Source organism: Myotis yumanensis, unplaced genomic scaffold, assembly GCF_028538775.1.
Source record: "Myotis yumanensis isolate MYYU_CA2020_CCGP unplaced genomic scaffold, mMyoYum1.0.hap1 SCAF_2, whole genome shotgun sequence".
Lineage (NCBI taxonomy): Eukaryota > Metazoa > Chordata > Mammalia > Chiroptera > Vespertilionidae > Myotis > Myotis yumanensis.
The window spans coordinates 206826208-206853614 of NW_027223753.1; the positions used below are offsets into that span (position 1 = coordinate 206826208).

General features: G+C 40.5%; 2 pseudogenes; both read left to right on the top strand.

The window, feature by feature from the left end:
* Positions 1-1223: 1223 nt before the first annotated feature.
* On the top strand, positions 1224-4367 carry LOC139002697 (small ribosomal subunit protein eS25-like; annotated as a pseudogene).
* A 12264-nt stretch (positions 4368-16631) lies between these two features.
* Positions 16632-26577, top strand: LOC139002699 (centromere protein T pseudogene; annotated as a pseudogene).
* Positions 26578-27407: the final 830 nt, after the last annotated feature.

Here is a 27407-nt window from a genome sequence, read left to right on the forward strand (position 1 = left end):
CACTTTCTGTTAGGCAGACAATTATCCTCAAAGAAAGCAGTACTTACACACTCTTGGCAAATCCAGCATAGATTATTCAAGTATGTGTGTATAGAACATATGCATACCTATCAGCAACATCAGCTATGTTTCAGTTTGCTTGAGAGTGGAGATAATGGGTAAAGTCCACTTTAATAACCCATTAGATAGAAAAAGATGATAGATGATAGATGGTAGATAGATAGATAGATAGATAGATGACAGAGTGCACACACACACACATGCACATACTAAGTTTAAACACTATGTTAACTGAAGACATTTTTGTACTAATAATGAACATTACATATTATGTCACACAATAAATACTTATTTCAAAAACTGGGTAGATTTCTTTACATTTTACGTTCTTTATTCATTTTTAAAAAACACAGAAAATAGGCTAAAACTTTAAAATTACAGCCTCATTTTTCCCTTTCGCCCTTACCACCCTCCAACCAAACATATCCTATATAATAAAAGCCTAATATGCAGTGTCTGGTTGTCTGGTCGGCCGTTCAACCAATCAAAGTGTAATATGCTGATGATATGCTAAGACCACTCAGCCACTCGCTATGACGTGCACTGATCACCAGCAGGCAGACAGTCGACCACTCGACCAGTTGTATGATGTGTACTGACCACTAGGGGACAGATGCTCTGACCCATAGGTTAGCTTGCTGCTGGGATCCGGTTGATTGAGACTGAGCAAGACAGGCTGGACATGCCCTGGAGCCCTCCAGCAGTCCCTCCTCAGCTGGCCAACCTCCTGCATCCCTCCCTGGCCCCAATCGTGCACCAGTGGGGTCCTTTGGCCTGACCTGAGTCCCTCACAATCCGGAACCCCTCAGGGGATATCAGAGAGCTGGTTTCAGCCCAATCCCACAGGCCAGTCCAAAGGATCCCACTGGTGCACGAATTCATGCACCAGGCCTCTAGTAAATAAAAATAAAAGAGAAAGATAAATGACTTAGGAAAGAGGAGTTATGTGGAAAAGAGACAGGTTCTTCCTGGAAAAGACTGAAGTCATTTTTAGTTAACTAAACATGGGCTATTCCTAAAGCAAAGAAGGCATATTTAGTCCTTAAAAATATTAATTCTGATTTTTTTCAGCACTATACTACAGTTACTTGTTTCTTCATCAGTGGCTAAAATACTTAGGCCTATCAAAATACAGAGACACTTGGGAAAAGAATCGCAGGACAATGGCTCCAAAGAAGCTGTCTCCTTCCCTGGAAGCTTCCAGTGAGCTGAGATAACTCTCCTGCAGCAGTGGGGGGCCCCCCCAGACCCACGCTATCATTCCTTCTGTTTGTCTTTCCATTCTCCTTTTCCAGGCTGTTTCATACAGCAACTATTCAAATGTTTTTTGGATACTTTCATCAGCTATGGCTTCCAAAAGTTTGGTTAAAATAGTAAGTTAGCTGAGCAAGCAACATTGTGGCCTTTTCCTTTTATTGGGTACACCAGTCAATCGCTGACCCTCCCCCATTCTATTCTCCTCGCACCAGGACAGAGCCTTCCCTGGATGGGTGTTCTGCTGGCTGGCCAGGGGCCATTTCCTTGCAAGCCACACATCTGTGCCCTTGGAATCTGAATCCTTGCCTTCATTTCAGGGCATCAGGGATATTTCTGCCAAACTCTGAGCTGTTTCTTTCCTTTTTGTTCTTTAATTCCTCCTTGGGTTTTCTTTTTTCTTTTTTCAATTCCTGAGAGCAGTCTGTGCTACTCACATAGCTGACACAGCTGACACCACTAGAAAATACAAGAGTGATTTGGAGGGTTTTAATTCATCTCCTCGCTACCTCAACTGGCTGACTTTTTTATTTTGGAGAAGTCATTTAAATTCTTTCAGTTCCTTGTAAATTTATCTGCAAAATGAGGTTTATTATAGGACGGTGTGAGGAGTAAATAACTGGTATTAGTCTTACTCTTAGGTCAGAGGGCCCCTCATCCATGACGGACCAAAATGCAGGGGGTTGAGCTGAAAGGCTACCTTTTACCTAAATTGTTCCCTTCTCTTCTTAAATTTGGTGTTTTCACAATGGGATTTTTAAAGGCCAAAGAAAAACAATGATGCCTTGTGAAGGCTCCAGATCCATTAAAACAGCAACAACAAAATTATGAAATCCGTAACAGTGCTCAGCTAATATTTTAATCTACACATCAACATTTCAGAACCCTTCACTCTGTGAGAGATAGCCATTGTACATATTTATCTTTGCAAACTTAGAATTTAATGGCTTCTAATCTATGCTCACAACCTGGAGAATGTTATCATATTTATGGCCCACATGGAAAAGTACTTTTAAGACATACCAGTTACAGTTTATATACAAAAGTCAGTTCCTTTTTAAATGTCATTTCCATTAGTATCTTATATCAGAATTACAAGTGAAATGAACACACTGTAACCTAGTATTTTAAAAGGTTATGTTGAAGGAGGAGAGAGGCTTAAATTAGTTTTCCCCGTTCTTATCCAGTAGGTCTTTACCTCAATAGGATTTCCTATAATTCTATCTTAATCCATGTCTCTACGGATGAACCAAACAGACCACAACACAGAAGAGCCTGCCAAACTGGATCCCTGCCAGCAGCCCTTTCTACCCTTTAAGAGAGACTTCAGCTTAATGATTGTACAGTCATCCAAATCAATCAAGAAAGCAAAGAGCAGACGTGTATCTTACGCTCTGCAAAGATTTATTTGTTTAGCCATATACAAACACTGCCCTAAAATGGTCAGAAGGATAGCACGTTAATCATTTACTAGGTCTATTCAATTTTTAAAATTAATGCTAAGAATAAATCATTTCAAGGTATTTTTCTATATAAGCAATATTAATTAATTTGATATTTGAGAGCACTTGCACTGCTGATTTTATTACTGGAGACTTGAAGTAGAAAATTATTTGTAAGGTCTAATGGAATCCATAATTATATTTTGGGGACTATGAATTAGCCAAAGATAATAAAAGTATCTTCTAGCGAAACCAGTGAAATGGAAGGATAAAAGTTATATGAAAGCTAAAAGCTCACACTATACCACCTTGCCCTAAGCGTTGCTCTATACTATTGGAAACACATTATAGAGGTTTGATATGTATTTCCTAATGAACAATTTTACTGGAACTATTTGTACCACAATCTTTCCTTTTTCCTGCATTTTGATTACTGTTAGGAGACTGGAAAAATGCATTATTTATTTTAAGGCCAATATATGATCATACTGAGTAAAATGTAGATAGTTGGATATATCTATCACAGTAAATATTCAACATTTATATCCTTTAGAAATTTTAAGTCTAACTTTCAGCTTGATGGAATTCAGTATCACTGAATTTACAATTTTTTTCATTAAAAAATTATCTTGGTTATAAATCCTAGATAAAAATACCCAAATGAGAACAGATTTTTTTTTTTTATCAAATAATGAACAAAAGGGTTGATTCAAAAAAAGTTGTCTTCTTTACTGTCTACACAGGACATAGAAAATGCAAAATGTCTTATCTAAATTTGAAAGTTGGTATTTAAATCTCTCCATATAAACTTTTGTCAGGGTTTGAATGGATAAAACAAATGGAAAGTGTTTGCTTCTTATCTAAAAATTATTACTAAGCCAAGAATGAGTAATCTGTTAAATAGACTCTAAAGAATCTATACAATAACTGCACTCAATCACTTGAATATTTATCAAGACAAAAAATAAAAATTTTGCACTCTGTGTATTGTGAGAGACTTTTAAAGTATGAGATATACCATATTATAGTTTATTTAAGAAAATAAAACTAAAGTGCAGAAAATAAATAAATTAATTCTGTTATAGTGTCCTCGGTGAAATGCCTTCTACTTCAGTCTATGAACTGCAGGTCCCCTAAGGAGAACTTGCTCAACTTCTCAAGAGTTCACTTACAAACAAAAATATTTCTAGGGTGGAGACTCGCGCTTCCTCTTGGTCTGATATCTGCGAGGCAGTGGCTAAGCCCTCCTCTGAGTATCCCAATGCTGCCCAAGGACCAACAACAAGAAGAAAGATGCTGAAAAGTCAGGCAAGATAGACGAAGACCCTGTGAACAAAGTCCAGGGACAAGGCCAAAAAGAAGTGGTCCAAAGGCAAAGTTCCGGACAAAGCAACATATGACAAACTCTGTAAGGAAGTTCCCAACTATAAGCTTATAATGCCAGCTGTTGTCTCATAGACTCTGAAGATGTGTGGCTCCTTGGCCAGGGCAGCCCTTCAGGCGCTCCTTAGTAAAGGACTTATTAAGCTAGTTTCAAGGCACAGAGCTCAAGTAATTTACACCAGAAACACCAAAGGTGGGGATGCCCCAGCTGCTGGAGAAGACACATGAACAACAGGTCTCGCAGGCCACACATTTTGAAAAATAATACTATATCTATATATATAAAAGGCTAATATGCAAAGTGTCCCCTTGGGAGTTCAACCAGGACACGGGAGTTTGATCGCTCGCTATGATGTGCAGGGGGACAGTGCGGAACAAAGAAAGGCCCTGACTGGCAGCCGGGGAAGGAAGGCCCTGATTGGCCATGATCACTGGTCAGGCCTAGGGACCCTACCCATGCATGAATTTCATGCACCAGGCCTCTAGTGTGTGTGTGTGTGTGTGTGTGTGTGTGTGTGTGTGTGTGTGTATACACATATAGTATGTATATATTTCTAGGTGCATATTTACCTTGCTCCTATTACCTAAAGCAGAAGATAGTCTTGGGAAATATTCCTTTGAATTTAATTTCTGGGCAAAGCCTCAATCCCTACCCTGTTATTGAAAAATCAACAGGTGACATTGCAACCTAATATAATTAGAATAACAGAAATTATTCAAAGTAATTTCCTTATAATCTCTCCTGAAGCCATTTAAATTCCTGTATCTTTATACATAATGTTCTTTCTATATCTAGCATTCGGCCTATCCATTTATCTACCCATTTTTTCATCTATTTAATATTTATACATCTCATTTTACTTTCATCTATGTATTTATACATTTATCATAGTTATCACTTTACATATTTATCCATCTATGTTCAATGGTCTAATATCAACCATCACTTTCAATCTTTAATTTTCTATTTCTATTTTATTTTTATCCTTGAGTAAACTTATTCAAAGGCTTTTAAAATACTGCATTCAATTCCTACATTTCCTATTCTTGAACTCTTATACCCCGAATATTAATTCTAAAAATTCTGCCAGTTTAAATGCAACACATATTCTAAAAATCCATTGAAATTGACATTTGCTCTCCTTGCTTGATATTGGAACTTATTTAGAAATCTTTGCATATATATTATACAATTGTATGCATTCCATTTTTTAGCTATTTGTATTATTCTATTAATAAATGGAACCCTTCTTGAAGGTTAGGTCTCTTGCTATATTCTTTGGCTTTGTACATCATATAATGTCAAACACAGACTTCTGTAAATAATGGGAATTTAATACATGTTGACTGGACAATATAATTGATGTGCGAAAATTAATTGGGGTTGGGGGGAGATTACAAATTAGATTGTGTTGCTGGGCAACCTAGATTCAAGCAAAATCACCAAAGATCTCTGATAACAATCCACGAACACGTTGCTATAGAGTTGGCTGAATAATGGAGATGTGTAAATTGAAAAGATGTGAATATACAATATTTCCCAAAATAGGGTGGGATTACATGACAATAGATCTGCAGAATGAAGGAAAGTAAAATATCTAAGATGGGTTTTTTTTTTAACTTATCCAGCCTGGAAACTGGTTAAGCAGTACCACAATGGGTAAATCAATTTGGGGCAGGTAAACCATATACCATTGCAATAACTGGGTTCAGTGAAGGATAGAGTGTGGACTGAAAGGAGGCAAAGTGGAAAGGCATATGAGGAGAAGCAAAAGACCCAGGAGGGAAGCTGGCAGAGGAGTTAAATCACTGTTTAAGGAAAGCTGAGAAAGGGACATGTTTTCAGAAGTGAGTGATCAATAGGAAAGAAGCCAGACTGAAAGAGTAATTTAAAAAATGCGAATAGCTTGATATTAGCAAGAAGGTGATCACTGCCAAGCTCATTAAGGTATTTTTATTGAACAGTAGCATTGTTTTGTCCTGTTATTAAATATAACTATATTTAATAAAACAAGATAATGGATCTTCATTCTGTAGATCCATTCTGTCATGTAATTCCATCCTATTTTTGGAAATACCTTATATATGTAAAATATCTCCCTTGGCCCTTTTTTAATGTATGACTTTTCACATGAAATATTCTTCTCTGGAGAGCCAAATAATAAAGTAGTATTATATATTAAACTGAATTATATGTGGAATAATATATAAAATAAAACTGGTTATATATGACAAAATTCAATATGTTTTATTCTTCCATTTATGCTCTGAAAAGTTTTATATCAAGCAATATGATCCTGCTTGTAATCTCATCTCTGAATTCTTTCTTGATTCAGAGTATCATTACATATAATGTTTAGGTATTCAATTTACCTACTAAGGTTTAAAATAACTGACTTAAAAAAAACGCTAATGCCGAAACCGGTTTGGCTCAGTGGATAGAGCGTCGGCCTGCGGACTGAAAGGTCCCGGGTTCAATTCCGGTCAAAGGCATGTACCTTGGTTGCAGGCATATCCCCAGTGGGAGATGTGCAGGAGGCAGCTGGTCAATGTTTCTCTCTCATCGATGTTTCTAACTCTCTATCTCTCTCCCTTCCTCTCTGTAAAAAATCAATAAAATATATTAAAAAAAAAAACGCTAAAAAATGACTATGACTTTTGATAATTGGCTTTATTTGCTTGTTTTTTGGTGTTTTGTTTTGGGTTTTGTTTGTTTGTCTGTTTATTAATTCCCCAAGAAGGCTCACTTGAGTAAAATAGAAAATCTATGTGTTTTTTCCTTTCTCATCCTCAGTCTATTACCTGGGTAGCAATCACAAGAGGCCCTCTTCTTCCTGCTTCGTATATATATATAACATTTTCTAGCTACTTAATGATAATTAAATCTATCCTGTTGCCCTATTCTTGAATCAATGTGACTTACACTAAGATGATAATGATTACCAAGGAATTAAAGCATCACTCTCCAGTAAAATATAAAAATTGAGTGCATGAAAGAATGGAAGAAACTATACCTACTGGGTGGTGATAACTTTGGCTAGAAGAGTTATTTAGAACAATTTATATTTATAAAACAGCTAAACTTGTTACCTAGGGTTCTCCAAAGGAAAAGAACCAATAGGTTGTGTACATATACAGTTGAGCCATGAAACAATTCAGTGAAATAGGGCAATCGCATAAAGGATGCAGAGTCACACCACCAAGTCAAGAATTCAGGCACCGAGGAACCAGTAGGGACTTTTCTTGAAAATAAGCCATAGGAGTTAAACTGGTCTTAGGGCAGAAGCTAAATCACTAAAATGGAAGCATAAGGTCAAATATTTACTATTAGCAGAATTGATTTCATTAATCATTATATCTTCTGAAAAAAAGATACATGCCTAAAGATGGTAGCTAAGCCTGAACATCTGAATAAAAAAAACTCAGAAAGTGGGAGACATGAAGCAAGGTGGCAGGAAATGAGGACCTAGGACTTGACTTAGGTCTGGAACAGCCAAGGTTCAGTCAAGTCAGCCAGTGATTGTACTTTGACTTCAATATGCTGTTTAAAATATATTGTTTTTAACTATAAAATAACAATATCTTAATTTATAGAGGTAGATATTGTTTGTCATCTGCAGGCATATTTGCCTTTTATTTTTTTTTTTTATTCTTTTAAGTTACAGCCCTTCAAAGGATTTTTGTTACCCTGGACAGGAGTATTCTGATTAGTGCAATATATTTTGTGGAAACTTGAAAAACAGTGAGTACTTCCTCATTCCTAAGATAGAAAATATTACACCTATAAAGGAACTTACATATCTACCATATCTAAATCTACTTAATGACAGCATAATTTGACACTATGGATGCTATATAACATATACATCATAAACATACTCCCATGTACATTGTTTTTTAGTTATACCTTTCTGTACTGGCTATCCCCCTTAAAAACTTTTAGTAATGTATACTTTATCGCCACAATTTTCCTATAATTTCAATTTCTATTAAAGATTAAATCTATCACAATTTATAAAATTACCCAGACTATCAAAACCTATAATAATGTAGGTTTTGGACATTCTGAAAAGATTCAGAGAACTTCATATAATCCAAAATTCACAGAGCATATAATTTTCTCCATAAAATAAGGACTAGACAAAATAGAGTACCACAAAATCAAGTCAAGATGTAGAAGCTTGGCAAGTCCTCTGCATACTTTTGAGCTAATTCCTACAACTTCTTACAAGAAAATCACAGTTTCTCATTCAAATTAGTGCCTTGGAAAAATTCAAATAAAACCCTAGGGTCTTTAATGACTAATTAAATGGCAAACAAAGAATGTTCTTAATCTGCTCTGCAGGTTTCTAAAGGCATTTTTAATTTCTCACAATCCTTTCCTTATTCATGCTATCACTTTTTAAAAGTAAAGCCCATTGCTTCATCCAAAAAGTTCTTTTCTCCAATATATTAAAATATATATTAGGTGTATAAGTTAATCTTAACATATGGTAAATGGAATTTTCATTGGTAGTTACCATTACCATAAATTTTACTTACAGATAATATTACTTTTTCACCATCTTTTGAAACAATTCATATCTGAAGAAACTAAGATGATAAAAAATCAAAGGAAGATAAATGAAGTTAATTTTATTAAAATTAAAAAATATGCCCTAACCGGTTTGGCTCAATGGATAGAGTGTCGGCCTGCGGACTGAAGGGTCCCAGGTTTGATTCCAGTCAAAGGCATGTACCTTGGTTGCGGGCACATCCCCAGTAGGGGGTGTGCAGGAGGCAGCTGATCGATGTTTCTCTGTCATCGATGTTTCTAACTCTCTATCCCTCTCCTTTCCTCTCTGTAAAAAAATCAATAAAATATATTTTTAAAAAATACATGTAAATTTGTACTAGTATGTATATTTTCATTATTAGGAAGGAAAAAAATATCAGATACCACACAAATAAGAGTTTAAGATTTGTTCTTAGCTGTCAGTGCAGATATATCAGCTTATCTCTTTTTCCTAGTTTATGTTACAGTTTGATGAGAACCTCAAAAATTTCTTCATAACAAATGAGTTTTTAACCAACTACTAATAATTATAGTGTTTGTATTTCTCAACATCCTCAAAATTATTTAACTAATATTTAAGAAAATGCTAGTATTTTCTCCATAGACTAAAAGTTAAAAAATTAAATGCACCCAGGACCTAGACTGGCTTTGCCCAGGCTGGCCACAGCTGCAGGGGACCCTGGGAGGGCGGGCCACAGCCACAGGCTCCCAGGACCACGGGGCGGGGGGCTTGTCCCTCTCCCAGGCCACAGCCTGGCTGGTCTCCATTCCTCTCTCTCCAGTGTTGAGTGTCTGAGCTGTTATGGTGTGAGGGCATGAGGGTGTGATGACCATTTGCATATTAGCTCTTTATTATATAGGATTTTTCTAAGTAGATAGAAACATAATTTAACACTTGCATTGCGGGAAACGAGTTAAGTCGGCTCGCGTGAATTGCGCGTACTCCGCGGGAGCCGTCTTAACTCGGTTCATAGATTTGCGGTGGAGTGCGGGAAACGTGTAAACTCGGGCCGATTGTAACTGCGTATTACCAAATATTTGTTTGTTTGCCATTCACAAAGATACCTACCTGCGTATGCGAACCGTTTCATACCCATTGGGGTAATAGGTATCATAAAAATCCCTGATTTTGCGCGGGAAACCTAAATAATTGCCCGCGCCATCTTATATTTTGGCGGGAAATTCACCCCACACCGGAGTGTTAATATTATTAATATACAATTGAGAATACATATGATCAATTTGAAGGTAATCTTTAATTTGAAATTTAGAATGATTTGTGTCTTCATAAGATCTGTCAGTGTGACTTCGAATTAGGTAATTTACTCCTGAATGGAAAATGAGGCAAGAATAGACACCACCAACAGAATTATCTCTATATTCCTGAGAGAAGAAAATCCTTCTGTAGTTACCTCAGCTGCCTTCTGACAAAGATGAGGTTTAAATCTTCCACATTTACCTCTTGCCTAGAATGTAGCTAATGCCCCAGGGTTGGCGCTAGACTTTCCTTTTGTCTCTTTCCCAAATATGAACACACACACACACACACACACACACAGAAATAATAATAATAATAATAATAATAATAATAATAATAATAAATGATACCTGGCTTTAGTCTTTCCTTTGCACTCTTTTTGGGACCTATGACAGACTTTCAGACATTCTTAGATCAACTCCAGTAATCAATCCACATTCATGTAACCCCTGCAAATGGAAGGACCATCAAACACCTACAAGATTCACTTCTCACTTAAAGCACAAGGAAACAAAAGCCCAACCTGCCAGCTGTAGAATCCAATAAAGACCCAAATCCCCTGTCTTAGAATTCAGTACTCTTTCCAAGTCACTGTAAAAGTTTTATACATCCCTGTCCTTAGGACCTATGTATTTATTGCTTACGTGTTCAACTAAGTTTGGGAGTTCACTAACCTGAATAAAGAAAACGAAGAGACTATTGAAGACTATTAGATATGGTTCAGATGAAGGGTGAGCAAATCTGACCCACTTGCACTCAGAGGTTCAAAATATAAATCTATCTCAGTTGCAATCAAGAACATGACAATAGCCCAGCCAGCATGGCTCAGTGGTTGAGTGTCAACCTATGAACCAGGAGGTCACGCTTCGATTCCTGATCAGGGCACATGCCCAGGTTGCAGGCTCACTCCATAGTGTGGAGTGTGCAGGAGGCAGCAAACCAATGATTCTCTCTCATTATCGATGTTTCTATTTCTCTCTCTCCCTCTCCCTTCCTCTCTGAAATCAATAAACATACTTAAAAAAAAAAACCATGAAATTAAATGTCAACATACCAGAGAGAGAGAGAGAGAGAGAGAGAGAGAGAGAGAGAAAGCAAATATATGCAAGAAAACCAACATGCTACTTACCTTAAAACACAAAATGTAGAGCAAATCTCATCATGTTTCTTACTAATTTATAACTTGCATACACGGGTCAAGATAAAAAGCCACGTGTATGAAAGATGAGATCTGTATTCTATCCAAAACCTCTTTCTGGCAAAAAGTTGTTGCTTTCAATAACCCTGCTACCTGAAACCATAGAAGGAAGCAGGTACTTCCTCCCTTGTTTTATTTTTCAAAATTATCCACTAATCTTTTAATTAAAAGTGGATGATAGAGAGATGGCAAGTGAGCAGAAGAAGATGAAGAACACAGCTCCCTTATGTATTTGCACAACCCTAATCAGTTTGCACATCTCTCAGAGAGGTCTGTATTCATTACGTGGAATCTAATCCATCCACCTAAAGCTGATGCAGTCAACTGCCATGGTTGGCCCTTGTTCATCATGCTTGTGGACAACAGCTGGCAAAATATATAACCTAGAAGAGTCACTTCTAGGAGGGCTTTACATACAATAGAATATTAACAGGCTAGAGCAAATTTGAACTTTAAATAATGAAAGAACCCTGATTTTCCTAGAAGTTCCTGAACAGTGCATTTAACTTAATTGTTCTCTCAATTCAGTAAGTTGTCTTTAATTTTAGTCACGAAAGTACTATTTTGGTAATAATATAGAGAAATACCCTGGCATATATGGTGCCAACAGGTTTACTTAAACCAAGAAATGAAAGTGAAAATAATACATATGCCACTCTGTATAACAATCATATATATATATATATATATATATATATATATATATATATATATATATATATATATATATACTAGAGGCCTGGTGCACAAAAATTTGTGCACTGGTGATGGGGGGGTGTCCCTCAGCCCCACTTGTGCCCTCTCACAGTCTGGGACCCCTCAGGAGATAATGACCTGCTGGCTTAGGCCCGCTCCCGGGTGGCAGAGGGCAGGCCCAATCCCTAGGTGCAGCCCCTGGTCGGGCTCAGAGCAGGGCCTACTGGGGAGTTGGGGCGCCACTCCCTGTCATACACAGAGCAGGGCGGATTGGGAGGTTGCAATGCCACCTCCAGTCACGCTCAGGGTAGGGCTGATTGGAAGGTTCGGCGCCGCACCCTGTCACACACAGAGCAGGGCCAATCAGGGGGTTGGGGAGCTCCCCCCTATCAGGCACAGAGCAGGGCCGATCAGGGGGTTGGGGCACCTTCCCCTATCACACTCAGGGCAGGGTCGATGAGGAGGTTGCGGCTCCACCCTGTCACACACAGAGCAGAGCCCATGGGGGGGTTGGGGCACTGCACCATGTCACACACAGAGGAGGGCCGATCAGGGGGCTGAGGAGCTCCCCCCTATCAGGCAGAGAGCAGGTCCGATCAGGGGGTTGGGGTGCCTTCCCCTGTCAGGAACAGAGCAGGGCGGATAGGGAGGTTGTGGCCCCGCCCCATGTCACACACAGAACCTCAGGGTGATCGGGGGGTTTAGGCGCTGCCCCCTTTCACACTGCTCCAGGGGCCAGGAGGCCTCACGGCTTATCCGATCCCAGTGCTGGGAGGCCTCGCGGCTCCGCTTAACACAGGGGCAGTGAGGCCTCGCTGCTTTGCTGATCCCAGTGCTGGGAGGCTCCACTGATCCTGGTGCCAGGAGGCCTCCTGGCTCTGCTGATCCCGGGTCGAGAGGCCTCATGGCTCCGCTGATCCCGGGGCGTGAGGCCTCCCGGCTCTGCTGATCCCCGGTTTGGGAGGCCTCTCGGCTTCGCTGATTTCGGTGCTGGGAGGCATATTACTCTTTTACTATATAGGATAGAGGCCTGGTGCACAGGTGGGGGCTGCCTGGTTTGCCCTGAATGGTGTCCTGGATCAGGATGGGGGTCCCGCTTGGGTGCCTGGCCAGCCTGGGTGAGGGGTTGATGGCTGTTTGCTGCTGGTCACACCCCCTTCAGGGTGGGGGTCCCCACTGGGGTGCCTGGTCAGTCTGGGTGAGGGGATGATGGCTGTTTGCAGCTGGTCACACCCCCTTCACGGTGGGGGTACCCACTGGGGTGCCTGGCCAGTCTGGGTGAGGGGATGATGGCTGTTTGCAGCTGGTCACACCCGCTTCAGGGTGGGGGTCCCCACTGGGGTGCCTGGCCAGTCTGGGTGAGGGGCTTAGGGCCATTTTCAGGCTGGCGGGTGACTGAAGCTCCCAACCTCTCCTTTTTCCTTTTTTTTTTTTCATTCTGGATTTTATTTACCTTCTATGGCTGTCACTGGAGCTGAGAGCCAGCTCCAGCTTGAGACCTCAGCTGCTGAAAGCAGGGATCTGGGTTTGTTTGGGTTCTATAATTGAAACATTGTTTTGGTCCTGCTCGCTCCAGCTCTGATGGCTGAAAGCAGGTTTCTGGAGTTTGTTTAGCTTCTATATTTGTAACATGTTTCTTAGAGAGCAGCTCAGAGGCCAGCAAGGCAGGCGGCGAACCTTGGCTTCCTCTGTCACTGGAGCAAGCAAGCCTCCTGTTCGCTTCAGCTGCCTGGCTGCCGGCCGCCATCTTGGCTGGCAGTTAATTTGCATATCTCGCTGATTAGCCAATGGGAAGGGTAGCGAAGTTACGGTTAATTACCATGTTTCTCTTTTATTAGATAGGATATATATATATATATATATATATATACATACACATATATATAAATAAAATGAGTGCTTACTATATGCTTGGCACTCTACTAAGCATTTTTGTAAGTTACTGCAGTGATAGTATTAATTACATATTGCAATTTTACTTTTGAGGGGAAAAAGTCTCTGAAATGATAAATAGCTCACTCACATTTAAATATCTCTTAAAGTCTCTAATACTTAGAAGCCATTAATTCTACCATTATTCTCTCTTTCTCTCAACCCCCTCCTGTTCTCATAGGCCTCCCGGCCTAACTGATATTTCAAGGCTTTAGATTTCTTTTTATAAATAATTTTTTCGTGCTTATAAGTGTTTGTGCTCTTCTAGGTGCCTAAGTCATGTCCGTGAGCAAAATGAGCAAGGTCTCTGTCCTCGTCAAGCTTCTCTCAGTTTCTAACTTCTGATCCCAATTCCCTTGCCTTGATCCCTTCCTCTTACAAGTCTGACAAAATCCCTACCCTGATTAAATCTAATTTGTGGCTGCTTCCTACTTGTCACCCACACATGGTAAACACCACAACAATGCTTGCCTGACTTCACAATCAATTAGTGGAATACTACATTTACCTTCTTCCTTGATTTTTTTTTTCATTTTTAAGATGATTTTCAATCTTTTCCTCCTTTCTGTACTTACTAACATCTATTTCCATCTCACTAACTGATCCTGGTTTCTTTTTGACAAAGAAAATAGTAAAAGTCAGAACACAACTATACAAACCTCCACCATGAAAAGCATCACTACCTGTATCTGTCTCAACACTTGGCTTTCCTTCCTGCTTCTGTGAAAGACTTTTCCAGGTTTCTATCCAATGTGACCCTCTCCTTGCTAGATCCCATGTATACTCTTCTAGAATTTTTCCTCATGTTGCTAAGCATCACCAACTATTTTTCCTTTTAAAAATATAATTCCTATAAATATATAGCCATAACAGCTCACAAAAAAAAAAAAAAAAAAAAACCCTGATCAAAGATCCAAGACCCCTTTCATCTAAAATATATATAAAAGCTCCTCAAATCTGGTCCTGTAGGCTCTCAGCTTCATGTCTTCACTGGGCGGGGGGGGGGGGGGGGGGGGGGGGGTTGCGGCGGGCAGGGCTGCCAAGACCATGATTGACCTCAAATTGTTAAATTCAGGCAGTTTGTGGTTCTCATTTTACTCATCTTACTTGACTTCTCAGCAGTGTTTGAATTAGCTGACACTTTCTCTTTCTTAAAACATGTTTTCCAGATGATTTCCAGGATACCGTTTCCTTGATTGTTCTTCTTTCCAGAGATTTTTCTCAGAGACCTTTGCTTGATTTTTCTTAAGTCTCCAGACTCTGACCTTCAGGGTGCTCAGAACTCACTCCATTGGTATCTTCTCTTTAAAAGTCACTGCTCTACTGAAACCATCTAATCTCATCTCACCTATCTACTGATTATTACCCAGTTTATATTTCCAGGTTGAAATGCCTACTTCTCAATATTACTTGGATGTCTAAAAGGCCTCTCAAATTTAACAGGTCATTTGGTCTTCCCGTTCCTCCCTCCCTTCAATAAAAGCTTGAGTCATCTTTTTAGTCATCTTTAGTAGCAAATATTTTCTTCCACATGCCGATGTGGAAAACCTAGTATTATCCTTGATTTATCCTTTTCTCTCACACCACACGTCTAATCCCCCACCGATAGCTCTCTTGCCAAACCTTCATCACCTTTCACCTGCTTTACTGCAATCTTCTCCTAACAGGCTGCTCTGTTTGCACTTCCTCTCACATCAATTCTTCTTTCTTTAAATATTTATTGTTGAAAGTATTACACATGTCCCCATTTTCTCCCCATTGGTCCCTTCTAGCCCACTCCTGCCCCTTGCCCCAGGCCTGCACCACCGATTGTCTGTGCCCATGCGGTATGCGCACAAGTTCTTTGGCTGATCTCTTCGCACCCACCCACCTACCCACCCTGGTCTTTCCTCTGAGACTTGACAGTCTGTTCCATGCTTCTGTGTCTCTGGATCGATTTTGTTCATCAGTTGATTTTGTTCACTAGATTCCACATATGAATGAGATCCTGTGATACTTGTCTTTCTCTGACTGGCTTATGTCACGTAGCATAATACTCAGCAGCCAAGATGATCATTTTGAAATGAAAGTTAGATCCTATCTCTCTTTGGATATAAATCCTCTTAGTGTACAAGCCAAATCTAACAATAGCACTACATGATTTCCACTTTATCTCCTGACCTCATCTCCTACTCCTCTCCTCCTCTAGCTCCATTTCAAATACCCTGGAATCCTCCAGCACACCAAACTTGATCCAGGCTCAGGGCCTCTGCCTGAGACACACCTCTCTGATAGCTACAGAACTAGACTATTGGTTAAGGTCATTAACATTTACTGCTCTAAAAGATACACTATACATCATCTAAGTAGTTTAACATAATATAATTTAGGAGTATTTTTTAATGGTTTTTTTATGGTTTTTGTTTTATCTGTTTGGTTTGGTTTGGTTTTTGCTAATGTCACAGTTTAGTGAGAGTTGGGAAGTACCCCTGGCCAGTTCTACCTCATGAAAGCAGAGATTTCAGGTACCTTTCAGCAATACCAGCATCTTAGAGTCCTTTAACTCTGGTCACACAGAAAATAGGAGATTTGCGTAATTGTGACAATTTTGAGTAGCTGGCCTGAAAGTGGCATGTATCGCTTTTTTCTACATTCCAAAGGCCACCACTCAGTCACGCAGCAAGAGAGAAAGGTGTCTAAAGCACAGATATAGCCTAGATATTTGGGTGATCCTAAAGTCTCTGCTACATTTGTTCCCTTTCTTAGGGAAGATTCCTGAGGCTTTCTCTGGCTACCATATTTAAAAATTCAACACCCTCTGAGCCAAATATTGCAAGAGGTCACCAGTCTTGAAGAAGATAAGGCAATGTGAGCATGGAGGAAAAGATGACAATGCAGTACAAGCCAGGAAATGCCAGTAGCTGCCAGAAGCTAGGAAAGGTAAGGAACAGATTCTCCTCTAGAACCTCCGAAGAACTTTGAGCTTCCAGATTTTGAGTTAATTTCTGTTGTTTAAGCCTCCAAGTTTGTGGTAATTTGTTATAAAGGCAATAGGCAACTTATACACAGAGGAAAGTGAATTAAAGTCATAATTACAAGATTATGCTCAAAATGAATACATAAAAACTCCTTTTTGCATCAATATTAATTCTGTATGCAACCTGTTCAAATGAATTAGCACTGTGTCTAAACTCATGGGGAGAAAGTGGATTTTGGCAAGCCTTCACTAACCATTTATTCTTAGTAAGAGCATTATAATGTACTAGAGGCCCAGTGCACAAATTCATGCACATTGAAAATAAATTAATTAGAAGGTGGCCAGCGAAGTGGGAGTAGGCGAGATGGGCCGGACACGCCCTGGAGACAACTTCCCGTGGTCCCTCCCTGGCCAGCCTCGCCTAGGGCAGCGCAGGGGCTCGAAGCGTGTTTGTTGAGTGAGCGGGGTCTCTCCTACAAGTGGGGTCCCATGGCCTGGCCTGCAGGGATCAGGCCCAAACTGGCAGTCTGACATCCCCCGAGGGGTCTTGGAGTGTGAGAGGGCATGCTACAAAGTTGCTGTCACTCAGCAGCTCCTACATTGAGTCTCTACCCCCTGGTGGTCAGTCCGCACCATACCTACCAGCCGGTCGGCTGGTCAGCCGGTTGCTTAGCCTTTTATATATATATACTAGAGGCCTGGTGCACAAAATTTGTGCACGGGTAGGGTCACTAGGCCTGGCCAGTGATCAAGGTCAATCGGGGCCTTCCTTCCCCGGACTGCCAACTGCTGGCTGGGGCCTTTCTTCCTCTGGCTGCCAGCTATAGGCCGGGGCCTTCCTTTATTCTGTGCCACCCTCTGCTGGTCAGCGCACGTCATAGCGAGCAGTTGAACTCCCAGTCAGTCGAACTCCCAAGGGGACAATTTGCATATTAGCCTTTTATAATATAGGATATATATATACTAGTGACCCGGTGCACGAATTTCGGGTGTCCCTCAGTCCAGTCTGCACCCTTTCCAATCTGGGACCTCTCGGGTGATGTCCGACTGCTGGTTTAGGCCCGATATAGACTTGAAAAGGGCTGATATGTTAAGTTCAGCTAATGGCAGAGATGGAAAGCATGAATACATTGGTCCCACCATTGAGCTGTTGAACCAACCATGGAACCACCTAGTGTTCTCTGATATAGTTAATTTCCACTTTTAGTTGCATATTCAATTATTTGAAACTGAAAATCTCTCAATTTAGGCAATGATCATTACAATAGGGCCATTTATGTTCATAGTTTCTGAATAATGTGTCTATTCAATGAAAAAATGATATTGTAAAACTCTTAATCATGTTCAACAATTAACCAGGACATGATTAAATCTATTTTAGGTTCCAGAGAAATAACATGGAAACTGAGATATTAAATAGCCTATCAGCAGTTTGGGGATTTTTTTCCACATAAGGAATCAATTTGTGTTGCCATGATGGTGATTTCAGTTGATGCCTTTATTGAGCACTGGCAGTGCTCTCTAAATGGTACACTGAAATGGATAAATGGGCAGCAGATTTTTTATAAAGAGCAAATGCATCCTTGGTTAGCTTGGGCACTACTTTCATGCTGATAGCAGAAAAAACTGGATTTCTTCTGTTGTAAGATTGATCTGAAAATAGAAAGCATCTTAAAATTTTAGCATACAATCAATGAAGTGGTGATTGTACAAAATTTAATATTAAATTAACAGTTTTATAAATAATGGCATCTTTGAATCTGTGAAATACATGAGCCCCACACCAGACTGACTGCCATAATAGCTCAGTATCTATTAACCTAACAAATAAAGAGTTTGTGTCTGGAATTTTGCAATGAACAAGTATCTAAATATGAAAACACTTAATATTTCTACTGATTCTTTAAGTAAAGCTAAAATTAAATATTTTGCATACTGATCTTACCTTATAAGAATACATGAGCTCATGTAAGAAAATTAATGATTCAATAAAAGATGACATTAATAAGTTAATTTATCTTAAAAGATATTTATTGTCATTGTTTTGTAACAGACAATAAAATTTCCAGAGGAATCAACATTTTTTTCTTATATTTAATGTTTCCAGAATTCTTTCTATAAAAGAATAATTGAACCTTCTACTTTAGGGGTGTATGGTTTATACCATTAAGCAATATAAATGTTTTGAAATATATAGTATGAAACTAGAAATTCACTCTCAATTCTACTTTGCTCAGAGTAATCATAATGATATCTTACCTTCAAAAGTTGTTTTGGGGATCAAGTAATAAAATATGTGTAAAGACTTTTTATGTTCTTTAGTTTTTATGACTGTTGTCAAAATCATAACAATTAAATAAATGTGGTGAGAGTTGATGTCTTATTTATAGTGAGAAACTGAGCAATAAAAAATGTGTTCTGATAATCGCATAACAATGACCAAATTGGGAAAATAAAGATATTTATAAGTATCTATCTACACTAATAAAAGAGAAACATGGTAATTGGCGTACGACCGCTACCCTTCCCATTGGCTAATCAGCATATCCTTATGCAAATTAACTGTCAGCCAAGATGGCGGCCGGCAGCCATGCACTGAAGTGAGCAGGGAGACTTGCTTCCTCCAGGAACTGCAGACTCCAATGTTCCCCGCCTCACTTGCCGGACTCTCAACTACAACTCTAAGCAACTATTACTATGTTGCAAATAAGAAGCTAAACAAAACCAGCTTTCAGTCAGCCCCGGACCGCAACATTGTATCCATGTTTTCAGCAGTGAGGCCTCAGAGCTAAAGCTGGCCCAGAATAAAAAAAAAAAAAAAGAAAACAAGGAGCAGTTGGGAGCTTTTAGTCAACTGCCAGCGGGAAAACAGCCCTCAGCCCCTCAGCCAGGCTGGCCAGGCACCCCAGTGGGGACCCCCACCCTGATCCAGGACACCCTTCAGGGCAAACCAGCCGGCCCCCACCCTTGCACCAGGCCTCTATTCTATATAGTAAAAGGGTAATATGCCTCCCGGCACCGGGATCAGTGGAGCAGCGAGGCTCCCGGCACCGGGATCAACGTGACAGGGGGCAGCGCCCAAACCCCCTGATCAGCCCTGTTCTGTGCCTGATAGGGGGGAGCTCCCCAATCCCCCGATTGCCCTGCGGCTCTGTGTGTGACAGGGTGCAGCACACCAACCCCCTGATCCGCCCTGCTCTGTGTGTGACAGGGGGCGGTGCCCCAACTCCCCTATCGGCCCTGCTCTGTGTGTGACAGGGGGCAGCGCCCCAACCCCCTGATCGTCCCTGCTCTGTGTGTGACGGGGGTGGCACCACAACCTCCCCATCGACCCTGCCTTGAGTGTACCAGGGGGTGGTGCCCCAACCCCCCAATCAGTCTACCCTGAGCATGACTGAGGGTGGCATTGCAACCTCCCGTTCTGCCCTGCTCTGTGCATGACGGGGCGGCGCCCCAACTCCCCAATCAGCCCTGCTCTGAGCCTGACCAGGGGCTGCACTTAGGGATTGGGCCTGCCCTCTGCCACCCAGGAGCAGGCCTAAGCCAGCAGGTCTTATCTCCCGAGGGGTCCCAGACTGTGAGAGGGCACAGGCCGGGCTGGGGGACACCCCCCCCCCCCCGAGTGCACAAATATTTGTGCACCGGGCCTCTGGTATATATATAAAAGCCTAAGAAACTGTCCAACTGTTCAACTGGTAGCTATGATGCACACTGACCACCAGGGGGCAGACTCTCAACGCACAGGCATAGAAACGTGCAACAGACAGATGAATCTCAGAGGGAAGGCGGGGCAAAGGGCAGAAAGAGATTAACTAAAGATCTTATATGCATACTAGAGGCCCAGTGCATTGGGTCCCTTGGTCTTGCCTGTGGGGATCAGGCCAAAACCAGCTCTCCCACATCCCCTGAGGGCCCGGGTTGCGAGAGAGCACAAGTCAGGCCGAGGGACCCCACTGGTGCACGAGTCCGTGCACCAGGCCTCTAATCTATCCTATATAATAAAAGAGAAACATGTAAATTGACCACCCCTCCACTACGCTCACCAGCCAATCAGGAGTGAGTAGACAAATTAACCCGACAAACATGGTGGGTTAATTTGCATACACAGGTGCAGAGTGGGAGAGCCGGCGGAGAGTGGAGTCACTTGGGGAAATTGGCTCCCCAAGTAGCCAGACAGAGAGCAGAGGAGAGCTGGCGGCTTGGAGGACTTGGCAGAGTGAGAGGCCATGGGACAGAGACAGAGCAGGAAGGGAAAACCAAGATCACGGGGAGCACCAGGAATTCTGTGAATAGTAGTTTTGGTGGCAGCCCCAGGACCAGAAGCAGAAGCCCAGAGTGCAGAGAGCACCAGGAATGCTGGGAATCATAGTTCTGTTGGCAGACGGATCTCCTAGACACTAGAGCAAAGTGAGCCTGGAGCAAGTTACTGTTGAGGTGGGGGATGGAGGGAAAGCAAAGGTGAGAGACATAAGTAAAATCAGAGTGTATGGGAAAAATTAAAGGGAAGATATCCTAAAACTTCCAGGAATTCTCCACCAATGAAGCAAAGAAAATAAATGCCTCTATTATTCTGTGAGCAACAAACCAAACTGAGTTGGGGTTTCAGACAATTCACTCATATGATTGCAAAGACAGACAGAAACTCCTGGATTGGAGAGGGCTCCGCTGAGGGCTTCCAGTTTGGAGAGGGTACAGGTCGGGCTGGGGAACCCCCACACTCCCCAGTGCACAAATATCATGCACCGGGCCACTAGTGTATATATATATAAGCTTAAGCGACCAAAAAACCGAATGACTGGTCAACCTGTTGCTATGATGCGCACTGACCACCAGGGGCCAGAAGCTCAACACAGGAGCTGTCCCCTGGTGGTCAGTGCACTCCTACAGCCAACCTCCCGTGGCCAGCCGGCCAACCTCCCGTGGAGCTTCCCCCCGCCAGCCCAACTCCAACGGTCCTCCCCTCTGCCAACCAACCTCCCGTGGTCAATCCCCCTGGCCAGCCCCCCCAGTCGGCCCCAATCTCCAGCCAGGCCAAGGGACCCCACCCATGCATGAATTCATGCACCGGGCCTCTAGTTCTATGAAAAATGATGGGAGGAAGGTCTCTGCTTCTCTTCCAGAGGATGTGATCATAATTGTGTCTTTACAAGACAGTTTTCTTTCTTTTTTTTTTTTAGTAAGAATAAAATAAATCAATAATTACATATTCTCAGACTGAAGTTTCAAAAGTAATTAGAAATGGTCCCTGCATCTGAGGACATAACATTATAGTATTTGGACAGATAAGTAGATGCTAAGCATTAAGTAAGATAGAAGAAGTAAGGACAATGACTATGAGAATACAGAGAATGAATGCCTCATCAGAGAGATGGAAAATGCAAGTTCCATTTCCCAAAGTTAGGTTTCCATAGTTCTTCATGCCTTGGGCAAAATAAAATTCCTATTTTCAACTTTCATGTTCTCAGGTTGATTTTGGTGCCATATAACAGGAATCATGTTATACAAAATTGAAAAAAATTGAGGACAAGTCACAATCCACACCTCTGCACTGTAAGCATTTATAAGCACTCCTATGGCTCCTCAAAATTGTGTTTACCTCATTAAATTAGGCATGTTGATGCTCCTTAGTAATTATGCACAGATAAATTTTTCCTTATCTTATTAAAATACCTAATTAATGTACTCCTTCAAATACTTACTGAGCAAATACTATGTGCCAGGGAGTTGAAGACATGATGATAAATAATATTTGCCCTCAGAGATCTAGTAAAGCAGTGCATCTCAAATCTTTTTTTTTTTTAAACTACCTCCACCCATCTTAGGTTTTCAGATGGGATTCTTTTTTTAAAAAATATATATTTTATTGATTTTTTTACAGAGAGGAATGGAGAGGGATAGAGAGCTAGAAACATCAATGAGAGAGAAACATTGATCAGCTGCCTCCTGCAAACCCCTGACTGGGGATGTGCCCGCAACCAAGGTACATGTCCTTGGCTGGAATCGAACCTGGGACCCTTCAGTCCGCAGGCCGACGCTCTATCCACTGAGCCAAACCGGTCAGGGCGCATCTCAAATCTTAATGCTCACTCAAATTATCAGGGGATCTTTTATAAGATTCAGATTTTAATTCAGTTGGTCAGGCAAGGATCTAATAAGGTCCAAAGAGATAATGTTGCTATTGGTCTATGAATCCCAATATGAATAAAAAAGTATTTAAACATACACACAAGTAAACCAGTTATTGTAGTACAGTAGTTGATGGGAGACAGAGAAAACAGAGAGGTCAACGAGATAGATGGAAAGAAAGATATGCCTTGATAATAGATCTTCTCATGTAAAAAAAATTTTAAAAATATAGACCACAAGTATATGTGGGAAAGCAGGAATATCCACTAAGTATGTAACAATAGCATATATATATATATATATATATATATATATATATATATATATTCTCATTTAAAACCATTTAACAAAATATATTCCCAATGAATTAGAGAATTAAGCATAATTAAAAATAAAAGGAAACAAAGAAAAAGTATAAATGAATACTCAATTAATTTAGAGTTGAAAAAGAACTTTTGAGTTATTAAAAGAATGAGGAAAATCAGAAAATAAAAATCTCAATAAGTTGACAACAAAACTTAAACATTTATGTATTTCAAAAAATGAACAAAAAGGTAAGAATCTGTTTCTTTTACTCTCCCTTAATAGGAACAGTTATATCCAGACTCTGAATTAATTAATAAAGTCATTTATTTATTAATCTCCTCCATTGATGGTAGATTAACCTTAGCAAAACCTTTATCTTCCTTGGATCCTATGCACACACTTAAAATCTGCACAATGAGCCTGGCTGGTGTGGCTCAGTAGTTGAGTATTGAGGTCACAGGAGGTCACAGTTCAATTCCCAGTCAGGGCACATGCCAGGGTTTGGGGCTCGATCCCCAGTGGGGGCATGCAGGAGGCAGCCTATCAGTGATTCTCTCTCACCATTGATGTTTCTCTCTTTCCCTTTCTCTCTGAAATCAATAAAAATATCTTTTTAAAAAATCTGCAATGAATATGCTACCAGTACTGTTTAGCAAGCTCTGAAGACTCTTGACAATAGGAGCTAATTTCACCTACCATTCAACTCTTACCATATTCTACTTCATTTATGAATTCCTTACTCTAGTGCTTTAATAAATCTAGTTCTTCCATTGTGTCTTTATTAAACTGTTTTCCAAATTGATGCCTCCACCTTCCCCTCTGTTTTTCCAAACCCAACAATGCATCTGAGAGCAACTTAGGTTTCACCTTTTCAACTACACCAAAGAGGTCCTTTAGACTTCATGGGAATTTCACAGTATGTGATACCTGTATTCACTTTAAGGAATTAAACAGGATGCTTTGATTTAAAACCATTTTTGAAAAAGTTATCTGGTCCAATGTGAATGTCAGAGTTTACATAGAGGACAGAAAGTGTCAAATGCTTAGCATATTATCTTGCATCTTTGAGCTACAAATAAATAACCACTGAGTTAATGCCTAACTCTGTGGGTGAGATGCTCATTATAGGGCTTTAAGTATTTTTAAGAGCTTTGATTGTGTCTTTTACTAAATCACTTAACAGCCTTAGAATCTCTATACCAGGGTTACTATATATAGGGTGGGGCTAAAAGTGGGTTTATAGTTGTTCGTATGGAAAATAACACAATAATCCTATATAATAAAAGGCTAATATGAAAATTGTACCCTGAGGAGTTCAACCGACTGGGAGTTCGACTGCTTGCTATGCTATGTGCTGACCACCAGGGGGTGGCGCGGAATGAAGCAAGGCCTGGCTGGCAGCCGGCCACCAGGAGAAGGAAGGCCCCGATCAGCCCTGATCACCAACCAGGCCTAGGGACCCTACAGGTGCACAAATTTCATGCACTGGGCCTCTAGTTAATAGATAGTAATACAAGAATAATTTGTTTTATGTGCTCACGACTGTAACCTACTTTTGCTCCACCCTGTACAAGCAGATGTTTCCTAAAAACTTAGATGCTCCAATGAATTCCATTTATGCTCTATATTTCAAAAAATTAGGTAATTTTTATATCACTAAATTTGTCTTCCTTCAGATTATAAAGAATTACTGCATTTTTAATAAAAATTTTAAATTCCAAACAGAATTTTAGAAGTTGGCCATATTCTAAACTATACATTAAAAAACCTTAAAAACTGTATTATAATATATTAATCTAAAAGTTAGAGTTGTTATTATTTTAAATGTTACTTTTTATTAATATACATTGACTTACCTTATAAAAATACTTCTCACAATTATTTATACTCTATTTTATGTATACCTGGATTCAATGTTCATCGGTTATTTTACAATGATTTCTTCATTTGTCTCTTATGTGGATTCACTCTAACATGGAATGAGGCATAGCATATTCTCTGAGTTTTTATATGAATAAGTACACCAGTATTGCCATTTTGTACTTGAATATTAATCTTCCTGGTTATAATATTCTTGAGACATACTCTTCCCTTAGAATTTTGTAAATATTGTTCTATTATCTTCTGGCACACCATTTTTCCATGAAGGTATTTGAGCCCAACCAGATTTATTCCCTTTGTAAGTTCTTGGATACCTAATGAATTCTTTCTTAATCCTTGAAATTCAATCACTTTACCAGAATGTCATGAAATCGGTTATTCTAATGAATTTCTTAAAAACAGTGCACTTTTGATCTGTGAGAATTAGTTTCAATTTCAGAAATATTTTCTAGTATTATGTATTTTTTTAAATTCCATTTGTTGGATTTTCACTTCCATCACACCATTCATCTTTATTTTGGATCAACATTTCCTATATACTACGAACCTGAACATCTCTCAGATTACTTTATCATTTCCCCCTTCATTTCACTGAAACTGCTAGATGGCTTTCTTCTGTTACCATCTTAATTTTCCACACTGTCTAATTTGCTTCCTTCTACTTAACTAACTCTGTAATGGTGTCACTTTGGTCCTCTATCCATTTAATTCTACAATCTCTTCTTCCAGCTTCTGGCAGGAAATGCAGAGGAGGTAGATGCCTTTGCTCTGGGCTTCCCAAACACCAGCAATGGTATCTCTGGAGAAGATGAACTAGAGCCCTTCCAGGACGGAGTTGGTGAGGAGACAGAGGAAACAATGGAGAAAGCATGAGCATGAGTGAAGGGAAGGGGGCAGCAGGAACACAAGCATCGGCCAGAGCAGAAGAGCCCGAGACACACACAGAAGTGAGAGAAGCAGAGGGATCCTGGGGGCTACTGAGGCCGAGGAGCCAGAAGGATCTTCAGAGGATAAGGACACTGCAGGTAGGACATCAAGTCTGGAGTCGGCTCCAGCATCCCGGAGTTTCTTCAGGCCAGACAACTTGAGTTCCTTGAGCCAGCCCCACCGACTAGCACTACAGTCTCATCTTCAGAGTTTCTGGAGCCTCTTTGGCCAGGCTTCCCCCTCCCCCGGCCCAAATTGCTGGCCCCAGACTCCATCAAGATCCCTACAAGACAGGACTAAGCCACCATGCTAAGCTCTTCAGCTTCTATGCTAAAATGACCATGAAGACGAAGGCTCTTGAGATGGTGGAGAAGAGCCTGGACAAGTATTTTCAGCATCTTTGCAATGACCTAGATGCATTTGCTGCTCATGCTGGCCGCAAGACTGTGAGGTCAAGAACCTGGACCTGCTGATGCGAAGGCAGGGCCTGGCACAGACCAAGTCTCCCTTCACGTGCTTGTGGAGCAGCACCTGCCCCTGGAGTACCGGCAGCTCTTCATTCCTTGTATGTTCAGTGACAACACTCTCTTCCCTGGCCAGTAAAGGTCAGACTTCAACACCTGCTCTGTGTTCCCATAGGGGTCCCCTTGGCCCACATACTCTTCCAGGTCTCCTCACCATGCACCACCATCAATAAAGTGTCACTCCCTGGCCGGTCCATTCAGTGGTTAGAGCATCAGCCCACAGAGGGGTCCTGGTTCAATTCCTAGTCAAGGGCACATGCCTCCCTTGTAGGTTCCCCAGCCCCAGTAGGAGAGGTGCAGGAGGCAACCAATCAATGTGTCTGTCACTTGGATGTTTCTCTCTCCTCCTCTTCCCTCCCTTCCACTGTCTGGAAATCAATGAAAAAAATATCCTGGGTGAGGATCAAATACAGAAAGAAAGAATGTAACAAAGAGAAAAAATAAATAAAATAAAATTCCTCAGAACATAGAACTGCCTGATAAATAAAGCTAGATCAAAAGTTCACCAAAGAATTACTAGAAGATAAAATAAATAAATAAAAAGTTCCCCTTTAAGTTCACTTTCAAATTATTTAAGTCATTATGGTCTAAAATTATTTATGTTACATTTATGCCTAACTTTACCTATCAATGCCAATTTGGTCTATATTCTAAGATATTTCATTTTCTTACTCCCATCATTATAATAGTAAAAAACAGAACAAACTAAAAATAAATAACTTTTCTTGGACCCATCAGAGAGCAGAGCTCACAGAGTTAACTGACTCTGATATTTGAGGAGACTGGCAAATGCAGAGGATCAATAGCCCAGATCTGCTTACTTGGAGCAGAAGCCCCTGGAGTCATAAACTGGTAGGAACATTTACATGGTAATTTTGATGACTCACTGAAGTTTGGTTATGAGATGAG